Raw genomic sequence first — 16,224 nt, forward strand, 5'->3', positions numbered from 1 at the left:
GGAGAAAAGGAATGTGTGCATCAGATGCAATAAAAAAGAAAGAGCGCCCTCAATCTTGTGTGGGTGTAATTGTTAGATGTGTTTTGTGTAGTCAAGTTTGATAGAAGGGCGCCCTCAATCTTTTCTTGGAGAAAAATTTTTTTCTTTCAAAGAAATTTTATTTGAACTTGACCTTGGCTTTGAACTTGACATTGAACTTGACATTGAACTTGAGCGACCAAAAAAAAAAGCACCCTAGCGCATACAAGTCCCCCCTGGTGTGGGCCACGTGTTCCCCGCCCACAGACACCAACAGGTCCAGTGAGTTGCCCACTGCATTAACTCGCAATCAGTTGTTCTTGATGTATACAAACTCTCCTGATCAAAAATGCCCAAGTTGACTGCAACATAATAAGGATCGCATTAACTCCAACAACTAGTTTACTTTCTACGTAGTAGATGTATTTGTATTTCTACAACTCCAAAACGATTGCAAATAATGGTACAATCTCACACTTATGTGCAACTGCATCACTTGGATATTCTCGGAATGCTCCATGTTACATTGCAGGATTTGATCTAAAGGAAATGAAACATTTCACAACATGGTAACCTTCTGCTGGTTTTCTTAGATGCTTTTTGATGTCTGCTAGACCTTTAAGGCGCTTAATGTTGACCTCAAACTGTGATAAACTTCTAAAGTGTAACTCCTAAAATACAGCCATTTGTTGCACTGTAATGTTCCATCACAATGCAGTAATTTCAGGAGTCATAAAGGAAAGACATTTAGTTAATTCTTAGTTGATGGTAGTCTGTTTAGATTCTACCAATGCACGTAACTAATACCTTCAAAACTAAATTGAGTGACCTCGTTTGTGGTATCATTTTGATAAGCCACAGATTCAAGGCCAAATAGGAATTGTTAGTTTGTCTCCTTAAGTCAGTGATAAACTGCATCAAACTATATCTCGTCTTAAAAAAAATTCAAAACAACTGCAGCTCAAGACGTAATACTATTTACTTGATTGAATTCTTTTTAAAGCAAAGCTCCAGAATACAGGACTCAAAACGTTCTCTTTTTAAAAAGTACAATGACCTGTCAGAAGATTTAAAAAAATGAGCCACCACAAAAACCTTTTCATCTTCCCAGCAAGAGCAGCTTTTAGAAAAACTTTCAACAGTGTATTCGGAATTTCCCAAAACTGCAAAAGGGAATAAACAACGTTCACTGATGTCTTCCATTTTCGCAACTGTGTTATGCACATGTAGCGGTTTCTTTTTCAACTGACCAGAGCCCTTTTGGATTTAAAGAATACTGCTGAAATGTTTATCAAGATGCCGCAGCTCCCAGCTTACGACAAACTGGTAGGCACAATTTGGTTTTTTTTTCAGTCTCCCTGACTGATGGGCAGTCTGGTTTATGCACAAATGCCAAACTCAAAAAAATTTGTCAATACCAAATATGCAGATGACGCCAGACATTTTTTTTCGCTTAAAAAAATGTGTGCATGTTTGCAATATGATTGCACTGCAAAAAGTGGTTTATCCCTCGCAAGATTTGTCCAAACCATTTTAGGTTACAGCCCTGATACACCCTTTTGAATATCCATGTTGCTCTGAGCCTTGATGGATGATGTGGTAGCAATCTGCCTGTTGGTATCTGTAGAAACTATGGCATCCAATGACACGGGGTTAGCCTGTCCCGTACTCCATGCTAAATTTAATTGAAGTTTTCATTAATTCATGCACTTTACAATTACATCCTCATGTATTGCTCTCATAAACCCTTACAATCTCATGGCAGTTTGGTGTACACTGGTCTACATAATCACAGATATTGCACATGCTCACATGCTAACCTAAACAGGGTCCAGAAAAATCCACAACTGCCGCCACAGTAAGCCAGGCAAAAGTGATGAAAATTTCATGATGGCCAACGGTTGCTTGATTGTCGTTAAGTACAACTTTACTATCCCTCCGCCATTCAGCTTCAACTAAGCTTGATTTTGGTACACTTGATTCTAAGCACAAAGACTGTGTTGCCAAAACACTAGAGGACCAACAAAACAGCAGTTTGAAAATAGCTGTCATGTTGCTATGTTGAACTCGCTTGTACGTGGCCCTGTTGTAGCAATCACTGCTACATGGCAGAGCCTCAGAGTCATGCCAAATATGAGGTTGTAGCAAGATACCAATACGAAAGATGCTGTTCAAATGACTCAATCTGAGTCAGCATTTCTGGTGTTTGGATGCATTTTAGAAGTTGCACTAACATCTTGCCGTTTCAAAAGTCACATTTTCTACCAGGAATGCCTTCAAGTTGCAGCGCATGTGCCAACAGTAATGGCAGTATCTTTGAGGCTTCCACAGGGATTTACGTGGAACCATTTGCAAACTAACAAGAACGGAAGACTTATGGTAGATCATTAACTTGAAAGTGACCTCTGGGCAAAAGCCCTTTGGCGCAATGTACTTTCAATTGCTCCTTTTCCCCAAAATGGTCATATGTAAGTGAATTACTGCTCACAAAGACCGTGTGCAGGAAAGAATACTCAAGCGGATGTGATATTCACTTTTTGGTCATTTTTTTTTTTTTTTGACAGCCAAGCGTATCTGTTGTCGGCAATTGCAGATTTTTCTGGAGCCTGCTTAAGTTATTTGACTTCAGACAATGAACGCAATTCATAAAAAGGTACTTTTTTACAGAAAGATTAATTTATGAAAAACAAACCATCCTCTGTAGAAAATGAAAGAGCTAAGCGACTGCAAATTCAAAATCTTGCCCTAAATTAAAAGATTTCTGATACCCTTCGAAACCATCACGACCAAACAAATGTTGCTAAATTACTGTGTGATCACATTTCATCAATGATATCAGTACTTAGAAATCAGGACTAGAAATTTCTAGAACATAACAAATGTTATAGATTATGCACAATGGTTTTTTCCCCCAAGAGCAATTGCTGTTTAATCACGACTTCTTCAAAATTGATTTCTTCATACTGACACATTTGTGTCAAAAACTTCTTTCCCTGCGCGTGTTTAAACTCCTGAACATGGCATATGCAGTTAGCATACACACAACTAGGAAATCTGAAAAGCTACTTGATCTTTCTCAAAAACTTCTTTCCTGCGCGTGTTTAAACTCCTGAACATGGCATATGCAGTTAACATACACACAACTAGGAAATCTGAAAAGCTACTTGATCTTTCTCAAAAACTTCTTTCCTGCGCGTGTTTAAACTCCTGAACATGGCATATGCAGTTAACATACACACAACTAGGAAATCTGAATGGCTACTGGTGCTTTGTCAAAAACTTCTTTCCCTGCGCGTGTTTAAACTCCTGAACATGGCATATGCAGTTAACATACACACAACTAGGAAATCTGAAAAGCTACTGGTGCTTTGTCAAAAACTTCTTTCCCTGCGCGTGTTTTAACTCCTGAACATGGCATATGCAGTTAACATACACACAACTAGGAAATCTGAATAGCTACTGGTGCTTTGTCAAAAACTTCTTTCCCTGCGCGTGTTTTAACTCCTGAACATGGCATATGCAGTTAACATACACACAACTAGGAAATCTGAATAGCTACTGGTGCTTTGTCAAAAACTTCTTTCCCTGCGCGTGTTTTAACTCCTGAACATGGCATATGCAGTTAACATACACACAACTAGGAAATCTGAAAAGCTACTTGATCTTTCTCAAAAACTTCTTCCCTGCGCGTGTTTTAACTCCTGAACATGGCATATGCAGTTAGCATATACACAACTAGGAAATCTGAAAAGCTCCTGGTGCTTTGTCAAAAACTTCTTTCCCTGCGCGTGTTTAAACTCCTGAACATGGCATATGCAGTCAGCATACAAACAACTATGAAATCTGAATGGCTACTGGTGCTTTGTCAAAGACTTCAAGACCAAAAATCGTACACTTGGTTATAAAAGAAGCTATTTTCTTGTCCGTAAAAAAAAATTAACTCCATTGTGAATTTTAAAAGTAGCTTGCACACTTTGGTTGGTTTCCTAATGTCAAGAGTACTATTTCATTGGCATCCTATTAATTGTTCCCTTTCTACAGAGGATGGTTTAGTCTTTGGAAATATGACAATGGGAAAATCTTAAACAAACATGAACTCTTTGCTTCTTGTATTTTGCACGCCACTAGGTGTTTTTTTGGAGGGGGGGAAAATGTTCTATGAAAAGCAAACAGTGGAAGTCATTTCCTAGGTATTTTCAAGGATATGGTTGACTTTCACCCCGTTTTATTTCTTTTGCTCTTTGTATTTTCAGATCTGGTACATGGAGCATGATAGTCTTCAGTCCAAGGCAATACCAGGTCATATTTCTTCAATTATCATTTTGATCCTCTACTGTGCCCGCAGTTCAATGTCATTTAAATTTGCTGACTATGGGACAGATTGGAATCTGGAAACAGCAATTGCTGCAATTAATCTAAGGCTAACAACACAGATCTCCCTTGTGAAAATAAACACTGAATTTGTGGTCAGTGATGATACTTTGAGGACAAATTTCATTGAAATGTACACATGACTGATGATCAGACTCAGGATCAATCTACACATTTGTCAGCCAAGGTTTATAAACATTTTCAACAAACATGAAGATGGGTCTTTATCTACGTGAGCAAGATATTTTGCCACAAGGTGTCAATTCAGACTACTTCATTGATAAATTTATGAAACACCTGTTGAAGGTGTTTGTGGACAAAATATTCTCCACTTAGCATACAGTATGAGATATGCTCTCTACCGTAACTGCGGTTCATTAGAACATGACTCCTAGGCTGTCACCCAGTCATGGGTGTGGTACAAACTATGACAGGTTGGGAGGGTACAAGAAGGCCCACTGATTGAAGGACCACAAGGGAATGAACACAAACAGTACAGCCACAGATTAAATTCAGGTTGTCCTTGATTACAGGCTCAGGACCAATTGAGAGGGACCCTGCAGCAACGGATGTATAATGACATCATTTACAAAGCTGCAAAGCATTCAAAACTGGGGGGCCACAGTAGGGTTGCTATAATGGGTTAAGCAAAATGTACATGTTTGCTTACTTCAAGATGGACTTCAAAAAGGGAAGCATTTAACTTGATCAAGGCATTGTCAAGGCTGTGTCTGGCTATTCAAATGTACAGGGCAGAATTTTGACAAGGGAGGGTAGGTGTAGAGACTGCAAAGCAAGAGAATACAAAAGTGGCCATCTGACTGGATAGAGTTAGCCAAGGGCTGTGGTTCCGGGGGGAAAAATCAGTTACAAAAAAGGCCAAAAAACCTTTGGATTTGACACTTTATATTTCAAAAGGTCTCAGCTGGGGTGCATCCAGGCTTGCTGTTCCTGTGCTGCTTGAGTCAGGTTTTCACTCTCGTTATGAAAGAGCACAATTTGAAGGGTCTGCAGTCTTTGCAGCATAAAGGAGAAACCATTTGGCACAACACCATGCAAGATTGCAAAGTCAGGCATTGTGAACGCAGGACTGTATCCATGAAATGATGTCTCTTGGAGGGCCACAATAGCCAAGAATGGAACTCTTACAATCCCAGAGTCTCTGACATGAGGCTTGTGTGTGTCTGGCTATCAGACAATTGGCTTCAGACATCACTGACTGCAGTAGTTGGACTGCACAGCCTCTACATATTTGAAAATGAGAGCAGCTTTTACGAGCCACTTTTGAAAATATCATGTGGACTGGATACTGCAACTGACTTGTCAGTTTTACTTGTGACCAAACAAAATTCATGCCGACGTGCATGTAACAGCCACATTTATGCGGACAGTTGAAACATATCAAAATGGAACCAAAAAATGTCTACATCAGGCCACCAAAGTTATTACTCGCCTCCTTTTTAGCATCAGTTTTTGCCTTGTCAATGCCTTGATCAAGTGTACTGGTATTGCCGTAGACTGAAGACTATCTGTGCAATACTGTGTTTGTCTATGCAGCCAGTGTACCACTCCTAGCCATGAGATGTACCTTGGGTTTATCAAGCAACACATGAGGATGTCTACACAGTGCATGAATTAATTCTACAAACTTCAATTAAACTTACCATGGACCTTGTAGCCAGGACTGGCCCCCCATGCCCGATGCCACAGTTTCTGTGAAGGATACCAACAGGTAGATTGCCACTTCATCCCCAGTGCCATTCACTCCTCATTGAGGGAGAAGGGAAACGCATTTGTCCCTTTCTTGTTGCCTGATTTTTCTGACTATTTTCCCTGATTTCTCAAGGGCATTTTCAATGGGATCTCTGTGAAGTGTGTAGCTTTTCTGCTCTCCTGATGGAGGCACAAAGTTATTATACACACAAAATGGGGGATTTAAAAAACGTGCACTGAAGGAAACAGTGAATTGAACAGTCAGAAGTCACTGTCTTTGGACAAACTGTGCCATAGACACATGGCATTGAGGTTCCAATTTCACATGGTCATTTTGAATTAGTTACATGTACATGCAGAAATAACGTATTGTTTTTCTGTTTGATCATACAAGATGCCTCACTTTGTCCAGAGGCCACAAGGTGGCAGGATGAAAGGTGTTGAAGGACTTAACATTTACATTTTAAATATTTTTGAAAGTTCTCCCTTTTTTGAAAATCCAAAGTCAACAAAAATTGGGGAACAAATGTGCACCCCCCTCCCATCATCAGAGTGAATGGCCTGGGTACATCATCCATCAAGCAATCCAGCAACATGCTTCTTCCTCTCTGGCACACCAGGACTTTTCAAGGGCAGTTTCAAGAGTTTGGCTCCTGTGCTTTCCCCAGCTGTTTGATGCCTGTGATACATGTATTTCTAGCTGCGTGGATGGGCTCCTGCAGATATTGCTAGCTACATGTACTTAATCAGCCCAAAAATACACTGAATGGATCACATTTGAATTTTCTGCAAGTTTTACGATGCAAAGACTGAGCAAGTGAAAAAGTTGTTAGGCTCAGGTTTTCTCAGTGAAACTATTTGCAGTTTACAGAAACTGAATCTGAATTTTTTGTTTTTAATGTTTCAGGAATCAGTTCACTTTGGGATTAGTTAAAGACACTGTTGGTACACCAGAGAAAAGCTCTCTGAATTGAACTTATTGGATTTGTAGGTCAAATTGACTATAATTTCTTTTGTGCCCTCAAGGGTTAAGATTTGTGCAAGGTAGCAATACTTTTCTGTCTCAAAATTAAAAAAAAAATGCTTATGATATAATCAGATGCAGTGTATCACTGTTAACAGGACTTTTTAAAGTGGCAGTCCACAGAGGTGGCCTTTTTCATCAGATAAAATGCTTCACAAAAGCTGAATGTGGAACACGTCAACACAACAAATGGCATGGAAGTTTAAGAGTTAACACAATGGAAGTTAATCACAAATGGGACCAAGAAAACTGCCTAAAATCCGCAAACATTCAAAAGCATCAGAGCAAACCAACAAAAAGTAACCACTCGTAAATGCTCCATTCAGTTAGATCAAAAACCACAATGTACAGGAACCTCTGAAATACCAAGCAAGCAATTTCACAGTAAGTGCAAGAAGTGTTCCTTATTCACAATGCTTGGAGTGTTGAATACACACATCTGCTTCGTAGAAAGATAAACTGATTGTCAAAGTTAACAGGATCCTTACCATGTTGCTGCCAACCCCAGCATTTAATGATCCGAGAGTTGTAACACATCTTGAACAAACCGATCACAAGTTATGCAGCAAGGCAACTCACCGGAACCTGTCGGCGCCTGTGGACGGGGAACACGCAGCCCACACCAGGGGGGACTTGTATGCGCTAGGGTGCTTCGAGAGATTTGAGTTTGCCTGTTGGTAAGGACAATTGATAAATTGATGTTAAAATGGGCTTTAAGATATAAAAATCAGTACTGGCATACACCTATAAAAGACTTGGCTGGATTTAAATAAGTTAAACTTCAAAATGCGTCTTTACATGTTAATGTGGACTAGCTGAATTTTGCCAAATGGATCAATTACATAACTTAGATTCCAAATACGGTTTCACAAGAGGTAAAGGGAACCTCCTGAACTTTACCAAATTGATGAACTTTTCAAAGTTTTGCAATTAATAAAAGAATTCTGCCTTTGAAGGAAATTCTTACACCATTTTTTTCATTATTTCAAATTCCTTCAAACTAATCTGAGTTCATTACATGTAGCACTTCATAACAAAGACTTGATGAAAAGGCTGTCATAATTATTGCAGTTTTAAATAACATGCCAGTACTGATTATACTCAGAATGCTGGGTACTAGACTGGTCAGTTGTGTAGTGTGATAACTTTGTGTACTTTTGACAGATTCCAGTGTTCACAAGAATTTTAGAAATATTGTGTACTTTTTTAGGTCTGGTTCTAAGACCAGAATTGTTTCACCTTTCAAATTACTTTGAACGCATACACATATGCTTCACCGAGACAACACACAGGTTGCTGACCATGAAAAACAATCTTCACATCTGATTTTAGATTTGAATACATGTTACATGTATAATACATCCAAAATTAACTCATCTCTTTTTGCTGACAAGTTCTGAATAAATTGAAAGCATGATTTGCTTAAGAAATACACGCATATCCAATCCAGTACCCAGCACCCAACAGGCATTGCTCAACCATCACCAACATCACCAGCCCTCACAGAAATGCTCTTTGATTTTTGAATTTCCAGTTTTATGGAATCTTGGGAATTCCTGTCTCTCCAAACACATATTTGTGACACACGTCACACCAAGCCTTTTTGCAGTTCTGAACAGGATGCAGCAACTGAAGTGGGTCTTTAGGAACCCGTTTCACAGTTTTAGCTTTTGCTCAACAAAGAAAAGTTCATTAATGAAGAAGTTTTCCATGTCATTACAAACTTTTTAATATTTTTGTTACTGCAACAGAATAAAATGCACACGCTTCCAAGTTCAACAGAGTGTTCTGTGAAGGCTCAGCTCTGTCTTGCCATTATTCTAAATGTTTTATCAAACAGCTCGGAGTTCAAATGTCCATCAGGATGCATCGTTCATTGTTCCTGAATTGCGGTCAGCAGCATAACACTAACAACCAGGTTGTTTCCTCTCAAGGAAATTCACTGGATGGTCAATGAGCAGTGTCATAGGAATTCACGATGGATCCACAAAAGGGGTTACAGGGCATCCCTCAGTTGCAGGAGTAGTTCATTCATGGCTTTACCGGCCGAGCAATAACTCACATAAGGCCCCCAAATCAGGGATGGCAGGTGTATGGATGGATACCAACAAGTCAGGGGTGGAAAAGCCGACACATGATTTCACAGTGGGTCCACACAGAGGGTTACAGCGCATTCCTCAACAGTTGCAAGTGTAGTATATACACAGCTTTGCAAACGGCTTCTCTCACAAAGCTAAATATTCAGTGTCGGAGGATGGATGGACGGACACCAGCAAGTCAGGTGTGGATAGGGACAGCACATCCAGTGGTGGACTTGTAGGTTCTGCAGTTGTTCAGCAATTCCATGTGGGAAGTCTCGCGCCACGATTGACGAATGGCTTCAGGCTTTCAAAGGGGTTAACGGGCTGATGTACAACACATGTGTATCTGTATAAAGTTCGGCAACTGTATGTGTAGGATTCATGCCTACATGTAGCAAAAGAAGTTTTATTTTATCCACTGCATGGAGATAAACCGATCCGCTGAAGCTCAACACTCTGAAAGTTTGTTGCTTGAGATGAAACTGGGGGACTCCAACTACAGGTCAGGACCCCAGGTATGTGAACTGCATGCACACTGTTTAACTGTTCAGGAGTTTTGTAGCAGGTGCGCGCTGTGTAGATTCCACTGATTCCCTTCAGGTGCATTGTTACCTCTAGAATGACAGATATCCTGCAACTGCACAAGTCTTTGGGGGGTCAAGTGATGTGGACTATATATAGGCAAGTTAATTCGGAGACTCATGACTTCTGGTACAACAGATTTCCAGTCAATAAGTCTTTGGGATCAAGGAGCTGACGCACAGGTGATGTGAATTCAAATGATGTCAAGATCAAACTGACGATATGTAAGGTATAAATGACATAGTTCAAATGATTGAGCTGACTAACAGCTGATGGGGGCTGCCGTTGCTGCGGCCTGACTAGTTTCCTGAAGCCTTTAGGGCAATTACTTGATGCGCAACTGCTGTGGGATGTACATGTAGCCCCTGGTGGTATCCTGCAGGTATCCAATGAGAAGAAAAAAGCAGCAGGACTGCAAAATGTGTCACCCTTCACATACTGACTAGTTGCTGCGCAGAGTGCACATGCATGACGTTGGATATTAAATGTGTCAACTCAGTTACATCTGACGTCTTAGCCGGTCCATGGTGCGATGCACGTTGTGTGGACTTTCCTGCTCGTAGTAGCAAGTACAATGTACAAGTTAACCAATGAGCAGCAGACAGACTGCCCTCTACAGGATGTCAGCTGCCATGTGATGTCTACATGCTGCTGATCATGAAGAAGTACATGTAGTCCTTGCTTAGCAAGCTTGCTAAAAAGATCTCTATCATCTCAGACACGGTGCCAAGTGGATTGCCCCAGGGCAGAACAAGGTCATGAAATCTGCAGGCAAAGGAAAAACAAAACAAAAACAATCACTCTTGTGATTCAGCCCATATAAGATGTAGCCTACATTTACTGAGTGAAGAATTGCCAATGCTCATTGAGCTCAACCAAGGTCACCTTTTACCCACGTCTCTTCCCAAGGGGCAAACATGTACATACTGGTTTGTCCATGTACGCTATGGAATGCGTGCACCTACATGTGCCTAATTTTCTTGCAACTGTGCACAACTGCAGTTAGGGTTTGACCCAGCATCTTTGAGCCTATCACAAAGAATTTATTTCCTTCCATGAAAACAAAATGTTGGATGCCTTTATTTGTTCATGGGCTGCTTGGCTTTTTCCAATATCCAAATCTACTTGAATGATGAATCACCAATATATCAGTTTGGAGATACTCGATATCACTGCCGAAGTTTCTTTAATAAAACATAATGACCAGCTAAAAGCAAAATCAGCGGAGGTTTTTAACTGCACAATCTACAGTGTCAATAGAGAACATTGCACCAAGACAGGATTGGGATCTGCTGAACCAGACCACTGGTAATACAGGGTATACATAAATCTCATCATCATTGTTCAACCACAGATCGTGAATAGATGCAAAAAGTATCCAAATTTTCAATAAAGGAATAAAACCGTGTTGGGGAATGATAAATTAGTACAAACCCGGTGGGGACCTGGGGATGATTATGGGCACAGGTCATGAAAATATGATGATGATGTTACCCATGTTGTAACAAATGGTCGATTTTTCTTACATATTGAAACATTTGGCCCAATTTTTCTCATAAAAGATTGGCCTATGTGTGTGTGTGTGTGCCCATGAGGTGGTCGCACGTGTGGGATGCACAGTTCAGTGGACTTCTTGAGCTTCACTGGTGGTTTATTGATTGATTAATTGTGTACAATATTTGATTGGTGCGATGGGGAATTCCAGCACTTAGGTGCCTTCTATCACATTGGTGCATTCCGAAAGTGGAGCCGGTAAAATTGACAAAATTGTCAATTTACACTTTAAATTTGTCCTAAAACTAATGTGTTGGAATAATAGTACATTACACATCAGATTTTATGTCAAAATGTATACAAACAAATCAACTTTGTGAGGAGAAGGCTGAATTGGATCCATTGTGATGACGTATGCATTTGGTTCGTATGTGAAACATCTGGGATATCTCCTCAACACTTGAGTGCCCGGGTCAATTTCAGAGGCTAAATTCTGTTGGTCAAGACTTTTGCACTATTCAATTTTCCAATAAAATTAAGTATCCAATCGTGTCAAGTGTTATATCAATGGTAAGCTCATATCCCTACTATTCTTAAACCATTTAGGCCAAGACCACTCAATCAAGGGAAAATGAGTGACGGCTTGGGAAAGACAGAGGGACAAAGCGAAATGGGCCGTTTTTGCTATCTCTCTATAGAAAGTGTCCATTTTGTTTCTGTATAAAAACTGATATTCCAACAAAATGGCAATTAATTTAAAGTGATTTTATTCAGCAGTTTCACTAAATAGTTTTTACAGCAAAATGCATTTTTACCGATGTCGACTTTTCAGAAATATGTAAGTTTTCACAAAAATAGGCTGATTTAGCCCATGCAATGCGCACTGTTTGAGCAGATGAGACTAACGTTTTCATATGGCTGGTCAGATTTTAACTTCTCCCTGTTACTTGTTCCATGCATCTTGGCTGACACATCTGCAGGCATCTGTGTGGGTCGAATGTATGGGTCCTATGTGTGACTGAAGGTAGGATCGACTCCGAGAAAGATTTGGGGGAAAATGACTAAGTTGGAAATGTGTCGCGGAGTAGCGGTTCAAGGGCATGTTGCAGCATAGTGCACGCGTGGTAATTAATGCGCTGTGTACAATGCATGTAATCTAGATGGTCATTGCGGGCTCGCTGTGGGGTAAGTGGTGTGTGTATAGAAATAACACGTACACTATAATCTCCATGCATATACGGGAACAGTTTGCGGGAGTGTAACAATACTTATGGTTGATTTCACTGTGTTTACGATGGCCGTTCCTTTTCAATGTTACTTAACCCTAACCCTCCTCAATCCTTCACCTGTTGGAGGATTGAGGAGGGTTAGGGTTAAAGCAAGTGGTCATTAAAAAGTCATTTAATTGCCTTTGCTCAGAAATTCGGTTAGCTCAAAATCTCAAAGGTCTCTCACAGCCAACCACTTCCTCATTACCTCCCAAAAACACAGTGGTATACAAGTACAGGTATTTCTTGTACAAAACTTGTTGAGTGATAGCATTAGTTAGTAAAATCATTCTGATTTGTTAAATGCAACTTATACAATCTAATTAATCAATGACAAAATTAAACACAAATATATCAACATATGTCATCTACAGCTGTGTAAATTAATGTGCATGTACCTCCCAGCCAATTGCTACATCATCAAAGTTAGTTATTTTTCAAATTCACAGTCACCAGGTTGATTGTAATTGTTTCAAACTCTGTCTTCTTTTTCTGGCTTATTAACATTCTGGATTTCCCCACCCCAAAATATGTGACCTAAAACCTTTAGAAGAAAAAAAAAGATACCACCGCCAAACCAACCTATTTTTTTTTCAATGTTATAGGAAGCAGTATTATTTTGTTTGGCCTTAAGTTGTTGAATTTTATAGAACATATATCTTTAATGGCGTATGGGAGCTACTTGCTCCTGCAAACTGACAAATTAAACTGTCTAGGGAGCAAGTACTTGCGACTTGATGGTTAGTCCAATTTCAAGCCCTGGGAACACCTATGCATTTATGACATGTATGAACAAGGATAGGCCTATACCTGTTCTTTCGATGGTGGTGGTAAATTTCAGTACCCCTTCCCTATATGGAGCCAATGATTTTCCGCAATCACGGAAAATGGATAGAATTTGCAGAATCAACACTTTGAAATGGAATCCACTGCTTGAAACAGAACTTGCGAAATAGTCCCACAATTAGAATAGCTTAAAAAGTAAAAGAAAACTTTCCGCAAAGCGCTAAAGTTAATGCCTACCAAAACCTTTTAAAATGCTTGCTGTTAATGAACAAATTGTGCTGGAAACACGGTAAATTGCACCACTCCACCCCATGATTGAGTCGTCCGCCCCAGTACCGATACTTGCAAGCGCTATGGCGTGCATGCCGCCTCAGGTGTGCAGTGGCAGCCGGTAGGCTACAGCACAGCAGCGCGGTACGGTACACACACATTGGCCACTCACAAGTGCAGTATACTAGGAATGAAATCAAGGTGCAAGCAAGTTCATACTCATACATGTATATGATTACTGCACACATGGGGAATTCAGTCTGTGAATCTGGATAGATGCCTTGAGACAAGGCTAGTACCACATGGCAATGATGAAACCATGGCAGCAAACAGAAGACTGATTACATATTTCTTGAATTAAACGAAACCTAATAAGCTTGATGTACCATAACTGAATGTGCTCTCGGAAGTGTTAACTGAGGAGTAAAGTTTTCAGTCACAAACATGCATTTTCAGGCTTAGATTTAGTGTGAACTTTCGGAATTTTGTCGCACCTCGGCCAAATGATAAAATGGTGGGTTGATGTCCAACATTAGCATATTGTGATCAACGACTGTTGCATGCAAGACCTACTCTATGACTTCACTCTACATGTATTTAAATGCAATCTGATTTTATACATGAGGAGCAACACATGAATTGTCCGTTGATTAATCATAGCAAGTTTTGAACAATCGCTCCAGTGGGAAATCGAGGGGTGGGGGATGCTGTATTTATTGTGTGTGGTTTTGTTTTTTTTTAACTACAGAAAACTATAAAAAAGTTGGAAACGTTGCAGAGTCGGGCAAGGCGAAAATCCAACATTAATTGCAGAGCATTTCCAAGCAATTTTTGTTTCTTTCATTTTCATATCTTTTCTTTTCTCCTTTTTTTTGGGGGGGGAGTATGGTTTGGCAAATGGTTTCCATGCATAGTTTAAAACATGCTCTCCTATTTCATGCTTACTAAAGTATGGAACAGAATTAGAATTTCTAAAGCGGAATTCAGGATTTGGTGAAACGGAAAAATACCCATGTTGTAACGGAAAATAAATCATTGGCTCTATCTTTAACCCTAACATACATGTAGTCCTCAGTCCTCCAACAGGTGAAGGATTGAGGACTGTTAGGGATATAGAAAGAACAATTACATTTATGCTTTCAAACTCGACTAACCAGATGACAGTGACATTATTTCGTCAAACAGTAGGGTTAGATTTGTAGAAAGAGGGCAGGGTATGATTTTTGAGGGAAATTATGGGTTAAAGATGACAACATCGACAGAGACCATGATTGTGCACACAAGCTGAAAATTAACAGTTGGTAGCAGTGTCACTAAGTTGTTACTGGAAGTTTCCTTAGAAAGTGGACCACTGATTGGTTGGAAAGGCAGATTAGGGAGTGAAAAGTTTTGAAGACAACAGCCAAACACTGCAAAATGTCACACATGTTCATGTGCATGTTGATCCTGTATGTATGATGTTGCCAAAGGTAAGATAGTCAGAGGGAAGGGTTCCATATACTGATCCCATTAATTATTCCCTACAGTTATCTTTTTTCTATCACCTGAAAGCAAAAACATGTCCAGTAAAGTTTAGTTTTAGAGGAAAAATACCAAGTCATTTACTGACAAAACACTTCAGTGAGACTGGTCTGAAAAAATTCTAAGTGTTTTCTAGGTAAACAACTTCGTATTTTCCCTCCTAAATTGAACCTTGCTGGACACGACTAAAAGTTAACTGTAGGGAATAATTACTGGCGTCTGTATATGCCCCTGGTAACCAGGACCAGTTGGCATGGTTGACAACTGTCCAGATACTGGGCCACCATTTTAGATACACTGTAGGACCTATTGTTTTGATTACAAAAATATACTACTAAATGGAATAGGGCCTGATATAGGCCGTATTATTAAAATGGAAACCATGACTTTACTCACCATCTCATGCACAGGCAGATGAAATATTCAGCCTCCTGCCGTCGGTATTACAAAAAATTCAGGCCACTTTTTACGCAAAATCTGCAAGAAGTTGGAGGCACGTGTGGTTTTGAATTAACTGGTACCCGTGACAGCAACTTTGCCGTGCTCGACTGCTGAATTCCGTACCGTACAAGTTAACTAACAGTTAAGTTACCAGTGACAGTCCGTTCTTACGACGGTCAATGCAGATGCCGCTGGAAATCTCGTGCAGTTTGAACGACAGGTTTCTTTCGGTGGGCGGGGGAGAGTGTGGGGGAGGGTTGTTGTTGTAGATTAATGGCACATACGGCAGACTAGTGCCCTGCATGCCACAAGCAGTATAGTCGACGTCACTCATACCATAGAGGAAGGGGGGGGTAATCATCTCACATTCTGTAAATATGCAAAAAGGAGAGAGAAAAGATAAGCAAGAGAAATGTATCGGGTAAATAAAGATGTCTGCATAAATGAGTATTAGCAAGTTAGCAAGGATCTTCTCCAAACAGATGTACATGTATGTGTAAACAAGAGACCTTATAGTGGAGGGGGGGGGCTTGAAGAATCCTCCAGACACGCAGCGCCTCTTAAAAGAGGTCCTGCAAGGTCGACCGTTTTCCAGCACTACCGCATACCTCCAGGTGACGACGGGTGACGATGGCACTAGGTGCCTGGCCAATCC

At 40.2% G+C, this 16,224-nt stretch overlaps 1 long non-coding RNA gene across 1 annotated transcript; it reads right to left on the bottom strand.

Moving 5' to 3' along the window:
• Positions 1-136: 136 nt before the first annotated feature.
• On the bottom strand, positions 137-15,912 carry LOC147800022 (uncharacterized). The gene is made up of 2 exons (XR_015424345.1): positions 15,525-15,912; positions 137-10,554 (listed from the first exon to the last, which is right to left on the bottom strand). It is a non-coding gene; the product is annotated as an uncharacterized LOC147800022 (long non-coding RNA).
• Positions 15,913-16,224: the final 312 nt, after the last annotated feature.

The sequence above is a fragment of the Acanthaster planci genome, linkage group LG02 (genome assembly GCF_054643075.1).
Source record: "Acanthaster planci isolate LZ-2023a linkage group LG02, COTS_SCS, whole genome shotgun sequence".
In the NCBI taxonomy this organism is placed as follows: Eukaryota; Metazoa; Echinodermata; class Asteroidea; order Valvatida; family Acanthasteridae; genus Acanthaster; species Acanthaster planci.